The sequence below is a fragment of the Corythoichthys intestinalis genome, chromosome 5 (assembly GCF_030265065.1).
Source record: "Corythoichthys intestinalis isolate RoL2023-P3 chromosome 5, ASM3026506v1, whole genome shotgun sequence".
Classification (NCBI taxonomy): domain Eukaryota; kingdom Metazoa; phylum Chordata; class Actinopteri; order Syngnathiformes; family Syngnathidae; genus Corythoichthys; species Corythoichthys intestinalis.
Window position 1 is genome coordinate 4,271,210 of NC_080399.1, and position 25,979 is coordinate 4,297,188.

Below are 25,979 nucleotides of genomic sequence, written 5' to 3' on the forward strand. Positions count from 1 at the left end.
AGTGTTTTTTAGTTAAAATTGGTCATTTTACAGGGGTAATTTTCATTTTGCAACCTCACTTCTTTTGGCATAATTCTATCTCCATAGTTTTCCGCCATACATAAAATAAAACCCAAGATAAAGTGATTTTGGCGATTATTGTAAGAGGATGAGGAGATAGCACATCAAAATCAGCTTTACTGAGTGCATCACACTTCAGGGCTCGGAAAGGGGTTGTGAGCCCCTGCAGTTCCAGCTTTTGCCAGGAGATGTCACTGGTAATGAAGTTTCATTAACTGAACCTATTTTCGAATCAATTTGGCCAAGAACTTCAAAAGCTTCATTGGCCATCACTAGATTTGATCAATTTCTCCGTGACCCTTTGTCGCAATTATCGCTGTCGATTCCATTGCAAACCACTACAGCGCTGCTTGTGCTCGGAACTACTCACGCCTCACATAAACCACGTGACCACCTGCGGCCAGCTCGGAGAGTGTCGCAACCCTCTTTACCTGCCCCTGGTCTAAACGCAATACGAGTGTCGTGTGTCTCTGTACGAGTGACGTGTGCGCGCTCCCGTCACGGGGGTATTTTGCGTCACAACAGGACCGCCCGCTTCAAGAGGAGCTATTCACAAACACGCACGCAGCGAACTAACGGTGGATTTCGCTTCAAAAAGTACGAAAACTGTATTAAATACAAACAGGAAGGATTATCTCAGGAGTGATTTGTTCGAGGATTCGAGGTAATTATTATATTTTTCGTACCATGCATACTTTTTGAAACGTGGAAAAAATTTGAGAAATTAGCCGCCAAGTCATTGGCATCATAGTTCGCAATATTTGCGTAAAATAAATGCTAGAATTGAGACTGTTTTACGCCCAAATCTATACAGGAATCAGGGATTTAAGCATTTATTCACGAGATTTTTAAAGTAAAAAACACTGTTATGGTAAGGTGGCGCCTCGGTGAACTTGAAGACGAGCTGCACATTCGACACATTTACGTAAATTAAACGCTCAATGCGCGTTTTTTTTTTTTTTTGCTTTTAAACAAGAATGGAGTCTGTTTTACGTCCATATCTTTAAAGAATTGAGGGATTTAAGCATTTATTCACAAGGTTTTCGACGTAAAAAGCTCTTGTGTAAGGTGGCGCTACAGTGAACTTAAAAGACAAGCCGCACATTCGACGTGTTTACGTAAAATAAATGCTACCTGTGCGTTTTTTTGGGGGGTATTTTTTTTGCTTTCAACCAAGAATCGAGACTTTTACGTCCAACTGTTTTACGTCCATATCTATAAAGAATTCAGGGATTTAAGCATTTATTCATAAGATTTTTAAAGTAAAAAGCTTGTTGTTGTGGTAAGGGGTGCCACAGTGAACTTAAAGAGCATACGACACCAGAAAAAAAGTCTTAAATGGCATTATTATGTGAATTAGAATCATATTTTGAGACGATTCGACCATATACAACAATTTAGCAAAGCGCAGATGACGAGAAATTAGTCTTTTAATCTGCCGGATAGCCACGCCTACAATTATAGGGCTTTAGAGTCCCCAACAGGTGGATGACGTCAGCGGTAGACTAGGCTCATCGGTTTTACTATTCAGCCCATTGAGGGGGAATTGTTCAGAACGAGGAAAACGAGACGAAGAGAGCTGCAAAATGTCATTGTTTCAGTCTCTCTACTCCCAATATTTTTACAGGATATTCTTTTTATCCAAGTATTTTCCCCAATAGCTATATAAATGGCTTGAGAAGGACCAGTCAGCCCGTCGAGGGGGAACTATTCACAATGAGGAAAACGCGACGAAGAGAGCGGCAAAATGTCATTGTTTCTGTCTCTTTACTTCAGTATTTTTACAGGATATTCTTTTTACCCAAGTACTTTCCCCAATTGCTAAATAAATGGCATGGTCATGACAAATAACTTGTGCTAAATGGAATATAAAATAATAAAAATCCATTTATTCAAGACGACATGGCAAAATTACTCCATAATGGTCAAAACAGTCGACTTTACCTTTACTGTCACACCTGCCGAACGATATTTTATGACACCTAAATCGGACATATGTCATTTCCCTTCCCCGGCTTCGGAGAATGTAAACAGACCAGAAGGAGTGACAGCTAGCCAACATGCTAACCCGAACCGAGGGATGTTTCAAAGTCTTCGAAGTGGAAATCACACATAACTAGCCTGGATTATTTGACATGACGACCCGGTTGTCGAGTTTCTTTGCGGATCGGCAAACCGCCCGGCGGAGAGCAATTTACAGTTCGTTCCCTGGAGGAGGGTGGCTGGAATTGTTGTGTAGCTAACGTGCTAACAGCTAACTGCTAATGAGCGTGAGGATAGCTTTTTACATGCCTATCAATGATCAAACGTAAGTAGTCCTTTATTTAAAGGAATTTTATAGTGTTTACTTTGTAATCACTGTATTCAAATTTGACATAATACAAAACAAGATGTTTACTCACTTCCTTGTAAGTCCAATGGTCCCACAGTAAATATCCACGGTGAATGGGAACCTTTTGAAACTCCAAAAAGGCGCATACGCCTCTCCCGCATACAGAATGATTTTTCTGCAGCCGTTTGGCTGGCGTGATGCAAAAAATAAAAGTATTAATCCGCAAAATCAGCTGAATCCTTCGTCCTCATACACAACAGTACACTGTAGCGTGAAGAGGACGTCTTCTACCGTACACGTCACAGCGCCCTCCTCCTCAATGCGAGACCGAAGCCGGAAGTCACTCATTTTCCTGGCGCGGGATTCAAAAAACTAAATAAATATAGCGATCGCTTCCACACACATCCAAGCGGTCCATATCATTCAGGAGCATAAAATACCGCGTGTATTATGAAATAAACATGCTTTTTCGTGTCACAAGCACTTTAAAGACGAGCCGCACGTTCGACATTTACGTAAAATAAATGCTACCTGTGCGGTTTATTTTGTATATTTTTTGCTTTCAACCAAGAATCGAGACTGTTTTACGTCCGTGTCTGTAAAGAATTCAGGGATTTAAGCATTTATTCACAAGATTTTTAAAGTAAAAAACACTGTTATGGTAAGGTGTCGCCTCGGTGAACTTGAAGACGAGCTGCACATTCGACACATTTACGTAAATTAAACACTAAATGCACGTTTTTTTTTGCTTTTAAACAAGAATGGAGACTGTTTTACGTCCATATCTTTAAAGAATTGAGGGATTTAAGCATTTATTCACAAGGTTTTCGACGTAAAACTCGTTGTGGTAAGGGGTGCCACAGTGAACTTGAAGACGAGCCGCACATTCGACATATTTACGTAAAATAAATGCTGCCTGTGTGTTTTTCTTTCCTTTCAATCAAGAATCGATGTTTTACGTCCATATCTCTAACGAATTCAGGGATTTAAGCATTTATTCTCAAGATTTTCAACGTAAAAAGCTCTGTTGTGTAAGGCGGTGCTATAATGAACTTAAAAGACGAGCCGCACATTCGACATATTTACGTAAAATAAATGCTAGCTGTGCGTTTAAAAAAAAATTTTTTTTTTTTGCTTTCAACCAAGAAATGAGACTGTTTTACGTCCATATCTTTAAAGAATTCAGGGATTTAAGCATTTATTCACAAGGTGTTCGACGTAAAAAGCTCGTTGTTGTAAGGGGCGCCACAGTGAACTTGAAGACGAGCCGCACATTCGACATATTTACGTAAAATAAATGCTACCTGTGCGTTTTTTTTTCTTTCCTTTCAACCAAGAATCGATGTTTTACGTCCATATCTCTAACGAATTCAGGGAATTAAGCATTTATTCACAAGATTTTCAACATAAAAGACTCTGTTATGGTAAGGTGGCACCTCAGTGAACTTAAAGACGAGCCGCACATTCGACACATTTACGTAAATTAAACGCTAAATGCACTTTTTTTTTTTTTTTTTTGCTTTTAAACAAGAATAGACTGTTTTACGTCCAGATCTATAAAGAATTCAGGGATTTAAGCATTTATTCACAAGATTTTCATTGTTAAAAGCTCGTTGTTGTGGTCAGGCGGCGCCACAGTGAACTTAATGACGAGCCGCACATTCTACCCATTTACGTAATTTAAACGCTGAATGCACTTTTTTTGCTTTTAAACAAGAATCGAGACTGTTACGTCCATATCTTTAAAGAATTCAGGGATTTAAGCATTTATTCACAAGGTTTTCGACGTAAAACGCTCGTAGTGGTAAGGAGCGTCACAGTGAACTTAAAGACGAGCCGCACATTCGACATATTTACGTAAAATAAATGCTGCCTGTGCGTTTTTTTTTTCTTTCCTTTCAATCAAGAATCGATGTTTTACGTCCATATCTCTAAAGAATTCAGGGATTTAGGCATTTCTTCACAAGATTTTCGACGTAAAACGCTCGCTGTGGTAAGCGGCGCCACAGTGAACTTAAAAGACGAGCCGCACATTCGACATGTTTACGTAAAATAAATGCTACCTGTGCGTTTTTGGGGGGCGGATTTTTTTTGCTTTCAACCAAGAATCGAGACTGTTTTACATCCATATCTGTAAAGAATTCAGGGATTTAAGCATTTATTCACAAGATTTTTAAAGTAAAAAGCTTGTTGTTGTGGTAAGGGGTGCCACAGTGAACTTAAAGACCAGCCGCACGTTCGACATTTGCGTAAAATAAATGCTACCTGTGCGGTTTATTTTGTATTTTTTTTTGCTTTCAACCAAGAATCGAGACTGTTTTACATCCGTATCTCTAAAGGATTCAGGGATTTAAGCATTTATTCACAAGGTTTTCGACGTAAAAAGCTCGTGGCAAGGGGCGCCACAGTGAACTTAAAGACGAGCCGCACATTCAACATATTTACGTAAAATAAATGCTACCTGTGCGTTTTTTTTTTCTTTCCTTTCAACCAAGAATCGATGTTTTACGTCCATATATCTTTAAAGAATGCAGGGATTTAAGCATTTATTCACAAGATTTTCGACGTAAAAAGCTCTGTTGTGTAAGGCGGCGCTATAATGAACTAAAAGACGAGCCGCATTCGACATATTTATGTAAATTAAACGCTAAATGCACTTTTTTTGCTTTTAAACAAGAATCTAGACTATTTTACGTCCAGATCTATTGAGAATTCAGGGATTTCAGTATTTATTCACAAGATTTTCAATGTAAAAATCTCGTTGTTGTCGTCAGGCGGCTCCACAGTGAACTTAATGACGAGCCGCACATTCGTCACATTTACGTAAATTAAATGCTAAATGCAGGTTTTTTTGCCTTTAAACAAGAATCGAGACTGTTATCTCTATATCTTTAAAGAATTCAGGGATTTATTCACAAGGTTTTCGACGTAAAATGCTCGTTGTGGTAAGGGGGTCCACAGTGAACTTATAGACGAGCCGCGATATTCAACATATTTACGTAAAGTAAATGCTACCTGTGCGTTTTTTTTCTTTCCTTTCAACCAAGAATCGATGTTTTACGTCCATATCTCTAAAGAATTCAGGGATTTAAGCATTTGTTCACAAGATTTTCAACGTAAAAAGCTCTGTTGTGTAAGGCGGCGCTATAATGAACTTAAAAGACGAGCCGCACATTCGACATATTTACTTAAAATAAATGCTAGTAAAATAAATGCTAGCTGTACGTTTTTAAAACAATTTTTTTTTGCTTTCAACCAAGAAGGGAGCTGTTTTACGTCCATATCTATAAAGAATTCAGGGATTTAAGCCTTTATTCACAAGGTCTTCGACGTAAAACGCTCGTTGTGGTAAGGGGTGCCAGAGTGAACTTAAAGACGAGCCGCACATTCGACATATTTACGTAAAATAAATGCTACCTGTGCGGTTTTTTTTCTTTCCTTTCAACCAAGAATCGATGTTTTACGTCCATATATATATTAAGAATTCAGGGATTTAAGCATTTATTCACAAGATTTTCAACGTAAAAAACTCTTTGTTATGGTAAGGTGGCACCAAAGTGAACTTGAAGACGAGCCGCACATTCGACACATTTACGTAAATTGAATGCTAAATGCACGTTTTTTGCTTTTAAACAAGAATCTAGACTGTTTTACGTCCAGATCTATAAAGAATTCAGGGATTTAAGCATTTATTCACCAGGTTTTCGACGTAAAACGCTCGTTGTGGTAAGGAGCGTCACAATGGACTTAAAGACGAGCCGCACATTTGACATATTTACGTAAAATAAATTCGTTTTTTATTTATTTATTTTTGCTTTCAACCAAGAATTGAAACTGTTTTACGTCCATATCTATAAAGAATTCAGGGTTTTAAGCATTTATTCACAAGATTTTCAAAGTATAAAGCTCGTTGTGGTCAGGCGGCGCCACAGTGAACTTAATGACGAGCCACACATTCGACACATTTACGTAAATTAAACGCTAAATGCACTTTTTTTGCTTTTAAACAAGAATCTAGACTGTTTTACTTCCAGATCTATAAAGAATTCAGGGATTTAAGCATTTATTCACAAGATTTTCGATGTAAAAAGCTTGTTGTTGTGGTCAGGCGGCGCCACAGTGAACTTTATGACGAGCCGCACATTCTACACATTTACGTAATTTAAATGCTAAATGTACTTTTTTTTGCTTTTAAACAAGAAGAGACTGTTACGTCCATATCTTTAAACATTTATTCACAAGAATTTTCAATGAAAAAACTGATTCCACAGCTTTGAAGGCCTCGCCAACAATGCAGGCCCCCTATTTATGGGCCCCGTGTCCCGTCAATTACGTTATGAAGTCTGTGGTTTACTTTCTTAAAAAGTACAAAAACAAATTATTTTTTTCAATAAGAGAGTAAATAAAATACGGTGCAAAGCGAAATGCAAAGTCCAAACACTTTGCAAATAGAAAAAAGCACGAACCCCAATTTCAAACAGTTTCACGTACGAGTGACGGGGGCGCTCCCGTTGGAAAGGAATCCAGCACCCACAGCTGCCCGAGGTGGAATAGTTTGGGAACCCCTTAGGGCTGGGCGATATGGCCTTAAACATGTATCACGATAAATTGAGCAGATTTATCTCGATAACGATAAATGACGATAAATTCGCCCAAGCGGACTGTTATATAATTTGAAAATCTGAATCAATGCATGAAATACAGATTAACTATTTCTTGTTGATTTATTTACCAGCATTCAATTTGATATACTGTATTTAACAATTGTACATGCAGTCTAAACATTAAATTTATAAAAATTAGGGCTGTCAAAATTATCGCGTTAACTGGCGTTAATTAATTTTTTAAATTAATCACGTTAAAATATTTGACGCAATTAACGCACTTGCCCAGCTCAGACATATTTAAATGTCACTAGAGTGAAAGGCCCACCTGTTAATTGTGTTTTGCGGAGTTTTGCTGCCCTCTGCTGGCGTTTGGGTGCGACTGATTTTATAGTGTAAGTAATTATTGCCATCAACAATGGCGGGCTACTAGTTTATTTTTTGATTGAAAATTTAACAAATTTTATTAAAACGAAAACATTAAGAGGGGTTTTAATATAAAATTTCTATAACTGATTTAGAACTGATGTATTGTTATAATAAACAAATACAGTCCTTATGTACCGCATGTTGAAAATATATATCCATCTTGCGTCTTATCTTTCCATTCCAACAATAATTTAGAGAAAAATATGGCATATTATATAGATGGTTTGAATTGCGATTAATTACGATTAATTTTTAAGCTGTAATTAACTCGATTAAAAATTTTAATCGTTTGACAGCCCTAATAAAAATGTATTGTAAGCAATAAGAATTCAAGTATGAACATTTATAACAGCGTGTATGACTTGAACAATGTACATTGTCAAAATCAATATGCCTGTGCAAGCATGTAATTGTAACACAAATGACTTGCAGCTTGAACAGTACACTTCAAAAAGACAACTTATTGTTAATGGCTGCTGTGATATAATTATTAAATACAAGTGTTTACTTTATGGTTTAAGGGTCCCCCCCCACCAGTGCATTTTTTCATAAATGCACGCACAATAAAAATAGCTGGGGCCATTTCTCGGTCATTATAAGTTTCGCCGTTGGATTGTACTTTATGCAGAATTCTTTACCATCACAAAAGCTATCAGAGGAATCACACACACAGACAGATACAAAATAACGCCACATAGTAATTGCTAGATGCAGTCCGTGCCCAATCCACTCATTAAGTTCAGCCGTTTCGACCAGGTTAGAGCCTCTATCGGACTCCATAACGTTCATTTGTAGCGTTAGCCGCTAGCTAGCGTTAGCCTGGCTACCAGTAGAAAGCACTGAAAGCACCATCTCCGGAAATCGTGAGAACAAAGGAGGACAGCGGGTGAAAGCCCGTCTGGATGCCACCAAGAGTCTACTAAATGTCGGTTGAAAGTTTGGTGAACCTCCCTTAAGCCACACTCCATCACGTTTTGCTTGTAGCGTTAGCTGCTAGCGTTAGCTTACCGGGCTTTTGTTTGATTGGCTTCCTGATGATCACGTGACTCCCTACGCAAGCACATTCACAGCTTTCTTAAAGGGGAATGAACATAGACGAACAACACAGAATCAAAGCGGGATGAAAAGACTATTTTCTTGTTTTATTAATTTACCGAATTTACCGACATGGTCAAAATTACGTCGGTCATCGTTAAGAATTTCGGTGACGGTAAATTTTCGGTTTACCGCCCTGCTCTAGAACCCCTACATTAGCGCCTGTCACGTTAAGTTTGGCTATTTGTTGAAATGCTTTCATGTGCCAATGGCCAAAACCCTTCAAAAGCGCTAAGTAAATACAGTTGTGGTCAAAAGTTTACATACACTTGTGAAGAACATAATGTCATGGCTCTCTTGGGTTTCCAGTTATTTCTACAACTCTGATTTTTCTCCGATAGAATGATTGGAACAGATACTTCTTTGTCACAAAAAACGTTCATGAAGTTTGGTTCTTTTATGACTTTATTATGGGTTAACAGAAAAAGTGATCAAATCTGTTGGGTCAAAAATATACATACGCGGCTCTGAAAAAGCGAATCATTGACTTGAACAAGTCAGGAAAGTCACTTGGAGCCATTTCAAAGCAGCTGCAGGTCCCAAGAGCAACAGTGCAAACAATTGTTTGTAAGTATAAAGTGCATGGCACTGTTTTGTCACTGCCACGATCGGGAAGAAAACGCAAGCTATCACCTGCTGTTGAGAGAAAATTGGTCAGGAGGGTGAAGATTCAACCGAGAATCACCAAAAAGCAGATCTGCCAAGAATTAGAAGCTGCTGGAACACAGGTGTCAGTGTCCACAGTCAAGTGTGTTTTGCATCTCCATGGACTGAGAGGCTGCCGTGCAAGAAGGAAGCCCTTGCTCCAAAAGCGGCACCTTAAGGCTCGACTGAAGTTTGCTGCTGATCACATGGACAAAGATAAGACCTTCTGGAGGAAAGTTCTGTGGTCAGACGAAACAAAAATCGAGCTGTTTGGCCACAATGCCCAGCAATATGTTTGGAGGAGAAAAGGTGAGGCCTTTAACCCCAAGTACACCATGCCTACCGTCAAGCACGGTGGTGGTAGTATTATGCTGTGGGGTTGTTTTGCTGCCAATGGAACTGGTGCTTTACAGAGAGTAAATGGGATAATGAAGAAGGAGGATTACCTTCAAATTCTTCAAGGTAACCTAACGTCATCAGCCCGAAGTTGGGTCTGGGGCGCAGTTGGGTGTTCCAACAGGACAATGACCCCAAACACACATCAAAAGTGGTAATGGAATGGCTAAATCAGGCTAGAATTAAGGTTTTCGAATGGCCTTGACTTAAACCACATTGAGAACTTGTGGACAATGCTGAAGAAACAAATCCATGTCAGAAAGCCATCAAATTTAACTGAACTGCACCAATTCTGTCAAGAGGAGTGGTCAAAGATTCAACCAGAAGCTTGTGGATGTCTACCAAAAGCGCCTAAGAAAAAAACTGCGATTTATAGTCTGAAAAATACGGTACATAGCGGCCACACACCAGTATCATACCTTTTCACGCCTATTAGCATTTCTACTGCCCGTAAATTATCCAGTAGTTAGAGCATTTAATGATTAATATCCATAATTAAAATATCTTAATAAATGTCATTGGAATACACACCAATCTGACTTAAATTGTACCTTATTTTTCACGTCTTAACATATATAGGACTTGCATTTGGTGTACTGATATGTCAGTGCTCTCATCTACTATGAGTGTATGCCAGGGTGCATTTTTAACACTGCACATAGTCTCGTTCTCCACTATATCATTGATTGAGTTTTCAAATTCAAAGGCATAGTTTTTACTTCGCCAGCTTTCTGGTATACTCACATACTTTGCCATGTGATTGTGGATTTGTTGAACTGACACCATTGACGCATTCATTTCGATGGTGAGTAAAATATTGTCAATGAGAACTTCAACTTGCTCTGGGTCAGATTTTGTTTTGTGGGACAGCTCGTTTCTCTTCTGTCGGTCTTTTGCATTCTCCCGCAATAATGTACCAATCCCCTGTCGCATCTTGAGTCTTTGTAATTTTCAACAGCTTTCAAATGACTTTTCTGCAGAATATGACGCTTGAGGTAGTCCAACTTCCATTCAGTCCACATTTTTCCCTCTGAAAACTCACTTGGTACTTTGGCTTCAGTTTCACCGATTGTTCGTCTATTTGCACATGCTATGACAGCCACTCCTTCTTATATGGACCGCATTTCTTTTTACTTTGGCTTGGTGAGTGGATGTGTCGCTGCCCGTTCGTTTCGCCATGATAAGGGGTTGGCCTTTACGTCTCCCAACTCCGCCGTACTCACGCACTGTTGTCAGCTTGCTAACCTACACCGCGAGTGTAGGCTGGGCAATACACAAGCAATGGCAATGCTATGATTGGCTGCGTAGCGGAAGTGAACCTTATCGTATCATTTGCTGGACACCTGTCACTCACCGATTTACAACATACGTTTCTGTTGATTTTTTTTGTTTTTTGTGTTTTTTTTTTGTGCGCAGCATTGAATTTCTTGTGCGCAGAGGTGCCAGCAGTGCGCGATTGCGCACGCGCGCAGCTTAGAGGGAACATTGCATGTTACCAAATATTAGCGCTGCTGTATGTATATTTTTGACCCAGCAGATTTGATCACTTTTTTCTGTTCACCCATAAGAAAGTCATAAAAGAACCAAACTGCATGAATGTTTTTTGTGACAAAGAAGTATCTGTTCCAATCACTCTATCAGAGAAAAATCAGAGTTGTAGAAATAACTGGAAACTCAAGAGAGCCATGACATTATGTTCTTCACAAGTGTATGTAAACTTTTGACCACAACTGTATTTCAAATTTCATACACTTCTCATACAAGGTCGAAAGAATGCAGCGATTGGTTTGGGCGTCTCTCCAGGAGGAGGCGATTGGGGCTGGTGAGTTAATTTTTTTCTGATTCCTGCTAGTAAGGTAACAAAGATGCTTTACACTATGTAAATGTAACACAATATACTGACAAAGTACTGGATACTGTGCTGAGACTGGAGCGACGTTCAGCTCAGCATGTGGTGATTACGATTAAGCTATTGATGTAACAGGAATACACAGACATGATTATGAACACGTTTTTGATTATGGCCTGAACAAAGTACAATACATACACACACTTATAAATAGTTCTAACCTGGACGAGGGGGAAGGATCGCATCGCGCGGCACGGTCCAAACCGCTTACACTGGTGCCGTGACCGGGATCGGCAGTTAAGGTTTCATGGGGTGAGTGTATCGGGTACACGCAGGTGTACTTGTTACACTGCGACCCCCCGATGCGATGGCTTCAAGTGGGTGCAGCGGCGGAAAGACCGCGGAAGGGGCCAAATTTTTATAAAGTAGTAAATTGAGAACGCCCAGATAACATTTTAGCATATTGTATATTATAGATTAGTAAAAATGCACGTATGTGTCACGGCCTTAAAAGGCCGTGTGTGCGCGCCATTCTTCCGCCATCCTTCCACAATGTACAGTGTATCACAAAAGTGAGTACACCCCTTGCATTTCTGCGGATATTTAAGTATACAGTGGGGCAAATAAGTATTTAGTCGACCACTAACTGTGGAAGTTCTCCTACTTGAAAATATTAGAGAGGCCTGTAATTGTCAACATGGGTAAACCTCAACCATGAGAGACAGAATGTGGGGAAAAGAAAAAAAAACAGAAAATCACATTGTTTGATTTTTAAAGAATTTATTTGCAAATCATGGTGAAAACAAGTATTTGGTCAGTACCTAAAGTTCATCTCAATACTTTGTTATGTACCCTTTGTTGGCCATAACGGAGGCCAAACATTTTCTGTAACTCTTCACAAGCTTTTCACACACTGTTGCTGGTATTTTGGCCCATTCCTCCATGCAGATTTCCTCTAGGGCAGGGATGTTTTGGGGCTGTCGTTGGGCAACACGGACTTTCAACTCCCTCCACAGTTTTTCTACGGGATTGATATCTGAAAATTGGCTAGGCCACTCCAGGACCTTGAAATGCTTCTTACTGTGTTGCCCTGGCTGTGTGTTTGGGATCATTGTCATGCTGAAAGACCCAGCCACGTCTAATCTTTAATGCCCTTGCTGATGGAAGGAGATTTTCACTCAAAATCTCTTGATACATGGCACCAATCATTCTTTCCTTTACACAGATCAGTCGTCCTAGTACCTTTGCAGAAAAACGGCCCCAAAGCATGATGTTTCCGCCCCCATGCTTCACGATGGGTATGGTGTTATTCGGATGCAATTCAGTCTTCTTTCTCCTCCAAACACGAGAACCTGTGTTTCTACCAAAAAGTTCTATTTTGGTTTCATCTGACCATAACACAATCTCCCAGTCCTCTTCTGGATCATCCAAATGCTCTCTAGCGAACCGCAGACGGGCCTGGACGTGTACTTTCTTCAGCAGGGGGACACGTCTGGCGGTGCTGGATTTGAGTCCCTGGCGGTGCATTGTGTTACTGATAGTAGCCTTTGTTACTGTGGTCCCAGCTCTCTGTAGGTCATTCACTAGGTCCCCCCGTGTGGTTCTGGGATTTTTGCTCACCGTTCTTGTTATCATTTTGATGCCAGAGGGTGAGATCTTACATGGAGTCCCAGATCAAGGGAGATCATTAGTGGTCTTGTATGTCTTCCATTTATTAATAATTGCTCCCACAATTGATTTCTTTACACCAAGCGTTTTACCTATTGCAGATTTCGGTCTTCCCAGCCGGGTGCAGGTCTACAATTTTGTCTCTGGTGTTCTTCGACAGCTCTATGGTCTTGGTCATAGTGGAGTTTGGGGTGTGACTGACTGAGGTTGTGGACAGGTGTCTTTTTTACCGATAATGAGTTAAAACAGGTGCCATTAATACAGAGGTAACGAGTGGAGCAGTTGTTAGACCTCGTTAGAAGAAGTTCGACCGCTTTGACAGACAGAAATCTTGCTTGTTTGTAGGTGACCAAATACTTATTTTCCACTCTAATTTGGAAATAAATTCTTTAGAAATAAAAAATTGTGATTTTCTGTTTTTTTTTCCACATTCTGTCTCTCATGGTTGAGGTTTACCCATGTTGACAATTACAGGCCTTTCCAATCTTTTCAAGTAGAAGAACTTGCACAATTGGTGGTTGACTAAACACCTATTTGCCCCACTGTATACTGTAATTGTCGGACTATAAGCCGCTACTTTTTTCCTTCATTTTGAATCCTGCGGCTTATAGTCTAGTGCAGCTTATTTGTTGATTTATTTCGGTTAAAATGGAACACTTTATTTGACAGCGGTGTCATAAGACTGTCATAAGACCATCATAATTATGACATGACACTGTCATGGGCATTACTGAATGCTTATGTCATTAAGTGTCATCTGGCAAATGATGTCACACTAACACTAAATGACATCTGTTATAAGCATTCATAAATGCTCATGACAGTGTCATATCATAATTATCATTGTCTAATGACAGTCTTATGCCGCCACTGTCAAATAGAGTGTTACCAAATACCATAACTAGCAATAATGAAACAACTGGAACAGTAACTGAAGAAATAATTAGCACAGAACATGAATTTTGATAGTTATTTGCATCTGTCGCGCTGCAATGCATGCTAGGAGGCATGTTGGACAACAGTTTTGACCGCAGGTAGTAGCAGAGGTTGACTGTCTCGCCGAAGGGAGCAGTGATGACCAAATGAAGCTTCCCAACCAAGTGGTTCAAAGCTTCATGGAGGTTCATTTGGTCTTATGAAAGTTGTTTGATTTTGCTGTCAAATGAAGTATTACCGGTTAATATCTTTTGGTGTTAATATCCCATAATACAGTGAGGACAGCTGCGGCTTATAGTCCGGTGTGGCTTATCTATGAACAAATGCCGTTTTCATGCCAATTTTTGTGGGTGGCGGCTTATAGTCAGGTGCGCCTTATAGTGCGAAAATTAGGGTATAGAGCCTACCCACGTACCACGTGCTCGCTGTATGGTTCCGCCCACTTGTCCGTCAAAACATAGTGTTAACCTGTTACGGCTACGTACATTTCTCCTATTTACGGCGTGTTTTTCTGCTCCTTAACATTAATAATCAAAATGGTGAAGGCGTGTGTGGCTGTTGGTTGCACTAACAGAGAAGATGGAAGGAGAGACTTGAAGTTTTACCGTATTCCGAGGGATCCAAAGAGGAGAGCGAAATGGACGGCTGCAATTCGACGTGAAAACTGGACACCAAAAAAATCACCACAGACTATGTAGTAGTCATTTTATATCCGGTAAGATGCATTTAATATATATTTAGAGGGTTTTGGCCTGACAACCACAATTAAGATCATTGCTAGGCTAATCGCCGACAACATACGACGTAGTACGACATAGTTTCAAATTCAAGATGTTTGTGACTTCCCTTTCTTCCACCATCGTTATTTTTTGAATAATATTTAGCTGGTACCAAGTGAAAGAAACTGGCCTCGTCTACGGGGCTGACAAATAACCACAATTAAGATCATTGCGAGGCTAATCGCCGACAACATACGACGTAGTACGACATAGTTTCAAATTCAAGATGTTTGTGACTTCCCTTTCTTCCACCATCGTTATTTTTTGAATAATATTTAGCTAGTACCAAGTGAAAGAAACTGGCCTCGTCTACGGGGCTGACAAATAACCACAATTAAGATCATTGCTAGGCTAATCGCCGACAACATACACGTATGTATGTCGTGAGAGTGCTATCGCTAAACCATATAAACATTAAAAGCCTTAACTCCATTGACAAACGACATGAAATACATTAGACTTGACAGTGGATGTTAGCAATAACAAAAGATTTTGAATTAAAAATTTCGTAACTCACCTTTCCAAGCACAAGATAGATTCCTGCCGAACGAGGACCTCTTTCACCCAACCAGCAACGAAGTATTTATAAGCCTCCAAGCTCTTGAAGTTTTTCAAATTTTCGTGGGAATAGGCTGATTTAGTGTGGACAAGATAACTGTAAATATCTGCGTAGCAGATGTCAGGCAGACAGGGCGAAGACAGTGGGTCGAAAAACATCGATTTGGGCATCAAATATGGATCTGGCGACTGTATAGAACGAAGCTTTTCCTCATAACGCCTTTTATGCAACAGATCCAGTGAGTTTGCGGCATCAGAAAGCACCGGGTCTTCCATGAAATGCATTTTAAATTCCGCCATCAATTGAAAACAATGCTAATACAGAGTCAAAATGACGGACAAGTGGGCGGAACCATACAGCGAGCACGTGGTACGTGGGTAGGCTCTATATAGGAAAGTCAATTACATGCAGTGACATTTTTCGGCCACCAGGCCCCCCCCCCCTATAATCCACTTATGGTATCAATGTGTCATTTTGTCAATGTTGACCAATGAAAAGATATACTTAAATATCTGCAGAAATGCGAGGGGTGTACTCACTTTTGTGATACACTGCAGATTTGACATACATGAACTAAACTACAACAAAGTAATATTCACTTGATAGATAAGAAAACATTAGGTTTAGCAGTAAGTCAAATTTAATTGATTGTGCAAAATGTTACAAAGATTTGACCAAGTAAATCACACCAGTTTTTTTTTTTTTTTTTTAACCCAGTGTTAGAGGCATGGCTCATCAACGATGTCTGGAAAAAATCTCGGAAAAACACAGGTTGTAAATCCCAGAGGAAAAGTAAGTCTTCATTTTCTCTTTTGCTATTAAAAATTTGATCGCTATTGGCCTGCTCTAGACCAATGAGAGCGGGCCAATAGCCACTCTTAACCAATGCCGGGGCTGCTTTTTCATATGGAGGAAAAACAAACTACGAGAGTAGAATGTCAGCGGTCTGGACATGTTTCAGTTTAGAATCTCCGTCGAGTACAATAACTGCATGCGAGATTTGCGGCCTGAAAGTTTCGAGTTTCTTATTTGCGTTACAGTTGTGGTCAAAAGTTTACATACACTTGTGAAGAACATAATCTCATGGCTCTCTTGAGTTTCCAGTTATTTCTACAACTCTGAATTTTCTCCGATAGAGTGATTGGAACGGATACTTCTTTGTCACAAAAAACATTCATGAAGTTTGGTTCTTTTATGACTTTATTATGGGTTAACAGAAAAAGCGATCAAATCTGCTGGGTCAAAAATATACATACATGGATCTGAAAAAGCGAATCATTGACTTGAACAAGTCAGGAAAGTCACTTGGAGCCATTTCAAAGCAGCTGCAGGTCCCAAGAGCAACAGTGCAAACAATTGTTTGTAAGTATAAAGTGCATGGCACTGTTTTGTCACTGCCACGATCAGGAAGAAAATGCAAGCTATCACCTGCTGCTGAGAGAAAATTGGTCAGGAGGGTGAAGATTTAACCGAGAGTCACCAAAAAGCAGATCTGCCAAGAATTAGAAGCTGCTGGAACACAGGTGTCAGCTGCCGTGCAAGAAGGAAGCCCTTGCTCCAAAAGCGGCACCTTAAGGCTCGACTGAAGTTTGCTGCTGATCACATGGACACAGATAAGACCTTCTGGAGGAAAGTTCTGTGGTCAGACGAAACAAAAATCGAGCTGTTTGGCCACCATGCCCAGCAATATGTTTGGAGGAGAAAAGGTGAGGCCTTTAACCCCAAATACACCATGCCTCCCGTCAAGCACGGTGGTGGTAGTATTATGCTGTGGGGCTGTTTTGCTACCAATGGAACTGGTGCTTTACAGAGAGTAAATGGGATCATAAAGAAGGAGGATTACCTTCAAATTCTTCAAGATAACCTAACGTCATCAGCCCGAAGATTGGGTCTTGGGCGCAGTTGGGTGTTCCAACAGGACAATGACCCCAAACACACATCAAAAGTGGTAATGGAATGGCTAAATCAGGCTAGAATGAAGGTTTTCGAATGGCCTTCCCAAAGTCCAGACTTAAACCGCATTGAGAACTTGTGGACAATGCTGAAGAAACAAGTCCATGTCAGAAAGCCATCAAATTTAACTGAAATGCACCAATTCTGTCAAGAGGAGTGGTCAAAGATTCAACCAGAAGCTTGCCAGAAGCTTGTGGATGGCTACTAAAAGCGCCTAATTCAAGTGAAAATGGCCAAGGGACATGTTACCAAATATTAGCGCTGCTGTATGTATATTTTTGACCTAGTAGATTTGATCACTTTTTCTGTTCACCCATAATAAAGTCATAAAAGAACCAAACTTCATGAATGTTTTTTGTGACAAAGAAGTATCTGTTCCAATCACTCTATCGGAGAAAAATCAGAGTTGTAGAAATAACTGGAAACTCAAGAGAGCCATGACATGATGTTCTTCACAAGTGTATGTAAACTTTTGACCACAACTGTACTGTATATAATAACTTCAGTTATATAGGTCATTTACACTGTCTTCCCATATGTTTTAATTATTGTAATTGACTCAACCATTATTAAGTTAAGTATTTTCATTATGTTCAGACTTACATGTAGTTCTTTTCATTTGCTGAATGTGCCGGTCCATTTTTTCCCCCCTTCGAAACGCACCTTTGATTGGCTTATGATTTGACACCCCCCCCCCCCCAACACCCCCCCCCACACACACACACACATCATATATTAGAGCTGTTAGGGATATTAAAAGTTTTTTTTTTTCCAGCCAGCAGTAGCCACTTTGAGAAATGTAAAAAGACGTCGATGTTGTGGAAGCAGGGAACACACCACAAATTTTGCTACTGAAAGTCTGACCTGCATCTGAGTTGGCATAACATTAAACTGTGTGAACTTGCTAACCTGCGAAACTCAAGTAGAAAACTGCTTAGAGAGGTGTCCACCTGTATATGTTTTCTACTGTTGACGTTAACTGTTTAGAAATGCAGTGAACCGAGGTTTTTCCTCCTTCTCCCCAATTTGCTTTTTTAAAATTTATGTGGTCTTGAAGCAGCTTACAAGGGAACTTTCATTTTTTTTGTTGAGTTTGGGTGTGCTTGTGGACAAAAGCAGTAGTTTTTTCCCTGAAGGACAGTTCCATTTTTATTTTTTGTCATTCCCGGACAAAGACGTTTTTTCAGTTATATTTCATTTATTTAGGCGATGTTGAATGATTTTAAAACGAATGTTTTTTTTTTTTTTTTTTTTTTAATTCCTGGATAGTTAAGAGATTATTAACAAACTTGTGTTCACTGTGTATGTTAGTATAATTTATGTTCAATAATGCAATTTTAAATTTGCTCATAAAATCCAGACATTTTTTCTGGAAGTTTTCAAAATGTTTCTTAAGTAGTTTTTGAAAACAAAGCTTTGAACGGTGTAGGCTGAACCAGTACACATAAAAGTTACTAAAGCAATACAGATTTATTTTGCATTTATCATTATGAATGTCCCGTCCCCAGCAAAAAAGTGTACATGCAGGTTATGCCATTTCGTCCCTACCAATGTTGAGACCGAACCTACGCCCTTGATTATAACAATAAATCAACAAGATGGCATGAACATTATTAACATTGTGTTAACGCGATCCATGGATAGAAAGACTTGTAGTTCTTAAAAGATAAATGTTGGTACAAGTTATAGAAATGTTATATTAAAACCCCTCTTAATGTTTTCGTTTTGATAACCGGCATGAAAATCATTCACCTTTCGGCGAAATTCGCCATTTTGAAGTCAAAAGGGGTGACCTATGTGAATTGTGTAGATCCGAGGAGAAAATGTTTAAGGGGGTGTGGTTGGGGGGGGGGGGGGGTCGTAATTCCATCTAACTAACTAATGATATGTTTTATTGAAGTTGGTAAGCCTTTCGCGATATGCAATGAGTCCATTTGTCGCAAGGTGAATAAAAATGTGGGCGATAATTTTCACGGCTGCACTTTATCACCGCGTGCGTGCATGCATACATTTGTGCGTGCGTGGAGAGAACATATGAGACTCCAGTTCATTTTACAGATGTTTATTGGTAATCAACACGTCATAGAATTTAGGCCTGTCGCGATAACAAATTTTAGTGTGCGATAATTATTCTCATAAATTATTGTGATATTATTGCGCCCCCCCAATTTTTTTTTAACCAATTTACAATAACACAGTGAGAATACAGTATATATTAATCGATCAAGTACACCCATTTAAACACGATAAATATTTACTCTTAAATTCAAAAATACATTTTAACAAATCATGCCTCTTAAGTAAAAAACAACAATATTGATACCGCACAGAAACCAAGAATAAATAAAATGTGTTAAAAAAAAAAAAAATTTGCACTTAATAACTTAAGCATTTAGGCAAATGAAAACTTTTCCCGTCATAGCTTCTGCAATGGTGTTCCATAGGGATGCAACGATACAGTTAAAGTGACTGTGACACGAAAAAGCATGTTTATTTCATAATACACGTGGTATTTTATGCCTCTGAATGATATGGGCCGCTTGGATGTGTGTGGAAGCGATCGCTATTTTTATTCAGTTTTTTGAATCCCGCGCCATGAAAATGAGTGACTTCCGGCTTCGGTCTTGCATTGAGGAGGAGGGCGCTGTGACGTGTACGGTAGAAGAAGTCCTCTTCACGCTACAGTGTACTGTTGTGTATGAGGACGAAGGATTCAGCTGATTTTGCGGATTAATACGTTTATTTTTCGCATCACGCCAGCCAAACGGCTGCAGAAAAAATCATTCTGTATGAGGGAGAGGCGTATGCGCCTTTTTGGAGTTTCAAAAGGTTCCCATTCACCGTGGATATTTACTGTGGGACCATTGGACTTACGAGGAAGTGAGTAAACATCTTGTTTTGTATTATGTCAAATACGAATACAGCGATTACAAAGTAAACACTACAAACTTTGTTTAAATGAAGGACTACTTACGTTTGATCATTGATAGGCATGTAAAAAGCACGTTAGCTGCACAAGAACTCCAGCCACCCTCCTCCGGGGAACGAACTGTAAATTGCTCTCCGCCGGTGTTGTGCGGGGCGGCTATTTTTCGGCACAACACCGGGTCGTCATGTCAAGTAATCCAGGATAGTTATGTGTGATTTTCCGCTTCGAAGACTTTGAAACATCACTCGGTTCGGTTTAGCATGTCGGCTAGCTGTCACGCCTTCTGGTTTGTTTACATTTTCCGAAGCCGGGGAAGGGAAATGACACATGTCCGATTTAGGTGTCATAAAATATCGTTCGGGAGGTGCGACAGTAAAGGTGAAGTCGACAGTTTTGACCATTATGGAGTAATTTTGCCATGTCGTCCTGAATAAATGCATTTTTATTATTTCATATTCCATTCAGCACAAGACTGTTATTTGTCATGACCATGCCATTTATTTAGCAATTGGGGGAAATACTTGGATAAAAAGAATATCCTGTAAAATTATTGAAGAGACAGAAACAATGACATTTTGCCGCTCTCTTCGTCGCGTTTTCCTCGTTGTGAATAGTTCCCCCTCGATGGGCTGACTGGTCCTTCTCAAGCCATTTATATAGCTATTGGGGAAAAATACTTGGATAAAAAGAATATCCTGTAAAAATATTGTAGTAGAGAGACTGAAACAATGACATTTTGCGGCTCTCTTCATCGCGTTTTCCTCGTTCTGAATAATTCCCCCTCAATGGACTGAATAGTAAAACCGATGAGCCCAGTCTACCGCTGACGTCATCCACCTGTTGGGGACGCTAAAGCCCTATAATGGTAGGCGTGGCTAACCGGCAGATTAAAAGACTAATTTCTCGTCATCTGTGCTTTGCTAAATTGTTGTATATAGTTGAATCGTCTCAAAATATGATTCTAATTCACATAATAATGCCATTTAAGACTTTTTTTCTCGTTTCATATGCTCTTTAAGTCATGGTTCGGTACGATTTTTGATACGGGGGACACAATTTTCGATCCGATTCAATACATTTAAAGCTCTGTAAAAAAAATATAACAATTGTATTTTTTGTTTGTTTTTTTTTTTTTTTTTTTTTTTTTTTTGCTAACGAGCAAAAATTAAATTGCCATCATATTCACATGCATTTTAGTGCATAATATTTATGTGCTTACTTCTTACTGATCTGAAAAAATTTTGTACAAAAGAGCTGAGAACAATCTTTACTGTTTGTAAAGTGAAGCGTTCAAGCTGTTGATTGCTACAGCTCTCTTAGCAGCTAGGTTTTCAACATGAGCAAGACATCCTATTTGTGGTCCGAATCCATCTGTGTCACCTACTGAATTAACATTATTTGCAACATTATCTATAGTCACTGGTATGGATTGATTTGGCCTTCTTAACTTTCCTTGAAAGGTGGAAAAGTGCTATAGACCCTACTCACGTGACGTCACAGCCACGCCCCCGCGCCATGTTGTCCGTCTACTTGTCTTGTTAAAGCATTACCACTTCGTAAATTCCTCCTATTATGGCGTGTTTTTCTGCTCGTTAACATTAATAATCAAAATGGTGAAGGCGCGTGTGGCGGTCGGTTGCAATAACAGAGAAGATAGTCGGAGAGACTTGAAGTTCTACCGTATTCCGAGAGACCTGGAGAGGAGAGCGAGATGGACTGCCTCCAAATCCGAGACCATGGTCCTCAGTCGGAAAAGGGTGGAGTGCCCTCTCCGGGTCGGGGATGAGATCCTGCCCCAAGTGGAGGAGTTCAAGTATCTTGGGGTCTTGTTCACGAGTGACGGTAGGAGGGAGCGGGAGATCGACAGGCGAATCGGTGCGGCGTCTGCAGTAATGCGGTTTACCAGTCGATCTACGTTCCTACCCTCACCTATGGTCACGAGCTTTGGGTCGCGACCGAAAGAACAAGATCCCGGATACAAGCGGCCGAAATGAGTTAACCTCCGCAGAGTGTCCGGGCTCTCCCTTAGAGATAGGGTGAGAAGCTCGGTCATCTGGGAGGGACACAGCGTCAAGCCGCTACTCCTCCGCGTAGACAGGAGCCAGCTGAGGTGGCTCGGGCATCTGGTTCGGATGCCTCCCGGACGCCTCCCTGGAGAGGTGTTCCGGGCATGTCCCACCGGCGGGAGGCCCCGGGGACGACCCAGGACACGCTGGAGAGACTATGTCTCTCGGCTGGCCTGGGAACGCCTTGGGATCCCGCCGGAGGAGCTGGTTGAAGTGGCTGGGGAGAGGGAAGTCCGGGCTTCCCTGTTAAAGCTGCTGCCCCCGTGACCCGACCCCGAAACAAGCGGAAGATAATGACATAGACATACAAAATAAGGAAACATGTATATTAAACACTTTAAACGTTAGCATTGCTACTAATGGGGAAAAAAAGACAACCTACCTTAGCCTGCTATAAAACATTGGCACTCTTGTCCAAAACGCAAACTTGCGGTTAAAAGGTGACACTTACAAACATTAAAAATCGCTGGTTAACAGCATTTGCAAATAGAGGTGCACGATAATTATCGGTCCGACGGCTCTTTGGTCTTGGCCATAGTGGAGTTTGGAGTGGGACTGACTGAGACTGTGGACAAGTGTCTTTTATACCAATAATGAGTTAAAACGGGTGCCATTAATACAGGTAACGAGTGGAGCCTTGTTAGACCTCTTTAACAGCCAGAAGTCTTGCTTGTTTGTATGTGACCAAATATTTTTTTCCACTCTAATTTGAAACTAAATTCTTTAAAAATCAAACTATGTGATTTTCTCTTTTTTTCCCCCACATTCTGTCTTTCATGGTTGAGGTTTACCCATGTTGACAATTACAGGCCTCGCTAATCTTTTCAAGAAGGAGAACTTGCACAATTGGTGGTTGACTAAATACTTATCAGCCCCACTGTATGTTAGTAGTGTGCCATCTTAGACACCCCACGGTTCGATTCGATTACAATTCAGGGTGCTACGATTTGATGTTTGAACAATGATCACGGTATTGACGATTCTCACGGTTATCGCGATTATCATGATTATTGATGCATTGTAAAAGTCCATGATTATCTGAGGCAAAACTGTCAGCTGTGTCAGTGAAAAACAACTCCATTTATAGACCCTACCCACCGACGTCATAAAACCACGTGCTCGCTGTATGGTTCCGCCCACTTGTCCGTCATTTTGTCTCTGTATTAGCATTGGTTTCAATTGATCGAGGAATTTAAAATGCATTTCATGGAAGATCCGGTGCTTTCTGATGCCGTAAACTCACTGGATGTGTTGCATAAAAGGCGTTATGTGGAAAAGCTTCGTTCTATACAGTCGCCAGATCCATATTTGATGCCTAAATCGATGATTTTTGACCGGCTGCCTTCGCCGTCTCTGCCTGACCCTGATATTTACAGCTATCTTGTCCACACAAAATCAGCCTATTCTCACGAAAGTTTGAAAAACTTTAAGAGCTTGGAGGCTTATAAATGCTACGTTGCTGGTTGGGTGAAACACGTCCTCGTACACGAAAATTCGGCAGGAATCTTGTGCTCGGAAGGTGAGTTACGAAATTTTCAATTCAAAATCTTTTGTTCTTGCTAACATCCACTGTCAAGTCTAATGTATTTCATGTCATTTGTCAATGGAGCTAGGGCTTTTAATGTTTATATGGTTTAGCGATAGCACTCTCACGACATACATACGTGTATGTTGTCGGCGATTAGCCTAGCAATGATCTTAATTGTGGTTGTCAGCCCAAAACCCTCTAAATATATATTAAATGCATCTTACCAGATATAAAATGACTACTACATAATCTGTGGTAATCGTTTGGAGCCCAGTTTTCTCGTCGAATTGCAGCAGCCCATCTCGCTCTCTCCTCTCCGTGTCTCTCGGAATCCGGTAGAACTTCAAGTCTCTCCGTCTATCTTCTCTGTTATTGCAACCGACCGCCACACACGTCTTCAGCTTTTTGATTATTAATGTTAACGAGCAGAAAAACACGCCGTAAATAGGAGGAATGTACGTAGCCGTAACAGGTCAACACGATGTGTTGACGGACAAGTGGGCGGCACCAGTCAGGAGAGCGGAGTTGTGACGTCACGTGGGTAGGGTCTATAGACATGATTGCATTAGGCGAGATGCATACTGACTTCACTACCCAGACATTCAACGGCTGTGATTGATATGCGGATCTAGCGAGCTGACGCCGGATCCGCCACACCTGCTGTCGGGGTAGTTGATTCCATTTATCACAACGTGATTCAATTTATTTTCTGCCCATTTTAATGGTTTTAGGTCAAAGAATTTACAGCAGGGGTCTCTAAACCTTTCCTCAAGGGGCGCTGTGGGTCCTGGTTTTTGTTCCAACCGATCGAGCACAGACAGTTTAACCAATGAAGTTTCTGCTAAAACAAGCATCACCTGACTGCAATCAACTGATTACACTTGTAAGACACCTGATTGGTTCAAAGGTGTCGTCTTGTTTTGTTGGAATGAAATCCTGCGGCCCTATGTGGAATAGTTTGGAGACCACTGATTTACGGTGTTCATCTCAGAAACAAGAAATCTTGTTCAAACAACATTCTAGACTTAATTCGAGATAAAAACTAACGCTTTTTTTTTCTCTGCCAACAGAACGTGAACGCAAAAGACCTGGTACCCAAGGGCCTTCGGGGTATCAGGGGGGCGTATGTCCGGTGGGGCAGGGCCTGGGTGGGCCTTCGGATTCAGATAAGTCTTCGGGACCTCCTTCAGCCTCCTCTCCATCTGCCTCGTAGGCAGGCAGGGCGGTGCTTTTGAATTATTTCCAGATGTGAATGAGCATAATTAACGAAAATAAAATCACAATTGGAAACAAAATGACAGACTTTGTCAAGCTTGAGCCGGAAAATACAGACAAGGCTGAAAAAGCAGTTTCAGCTGTTGCACTCCTCTTTAAAAGAAACAGCTGTATTGTAAGCCAAAAGAATTGTTGTGTTTGAGAGAACAATATGTCTATATGCTGCCATAGCAGATTCATGGCACATTAATAAGTCCCCGAACTGTTTTTAATTTGTGCGTTTTACTCTATGTACAGGTGTCGCGCAACCGCTTTTGTTTCAACCCAGCCATAAAACGAAGGTATTTATATTATTCAAAGTGTCTGACATTTTAAACTTAGAATCATTAATTGATGGCTAATATTTCGTTCTGCAAAAAAGTCAAGGATATTTAACTCATAACTATCGCTTAAGTGTATTTTTGTTGTTTGTTACTGTCTCACTTTCTCTGATATGCTAGATGATAAATAATTGATCCAAACAAATAAAAATTGAAAAATTTAAAAGGTTAAGTTAGGCTTGTGCCAGTATGAGATTTTACGGTACGATAACCGTGAGCAAAAATACCGGTTTCACGGTATCACGGTATTGCAATTACAGCTCCAAAATGTGTTATTTTGAGATGTATGGGTTAAAAAAAAAAAAAAAAAAACTTTTTCCATTGAACAGGATTTTTTTAAAAAAAATTCAGAACATAGTTGCAAATTGGAACATGAATATATTGTTAAAAAAATAATTTTCAAAAAAAAAAAAAATACACTCACCGGGCACTTTATTAGGTACACCTGTCCAACTGCTCGTTAACACTTAATTTCTAATCAGCCAATCACATGGCGGCAACTCAGTGCATTTAGGCATATAGACGTGGTTTAAGACAATCTCCTGCAGTTCAAAAC

The 25,979-nt window shown here is 40.2% G+C and overlaps 1 protein-coding gene and 1 long non-coding RNA gene across 2 annotated transcripts in view; one reads left to right on the plus strand and one right to left on the minus strand.

The window, feature by feature from the left end:
• Positions 1-2,686, minus strand: part of neto2b (neuropilin (NRP) and tolloid (TLL)-like 2b) — a 193,725-nt gene extending 191,039 nt beyond the window's left edge. The window contains exon 1 of the mRNA XM_057835868.1: positions 2,463-2,686. The gene's annotated coding sequence lies outside the window, so the exon portion shown is untranslated. The remainder of the gene's footprint in view (positions 1-2,462) is intronic.
• LOC130915793 (uncharacterized) lies at positions 586-25,548 on the plus strand. Its single transcript, XR_009063148.1, has 4 exons — positions 586-724; positions 11,326-11,383; positions 16,070-16,144; positions 24,899-25,548. It is a non-coding gene; the product is annotated as an uncharacterized LOC130915793 (long non-coding RNA).
• Positions 25,549-25,979: the final 431 nt, after the last annotated feature.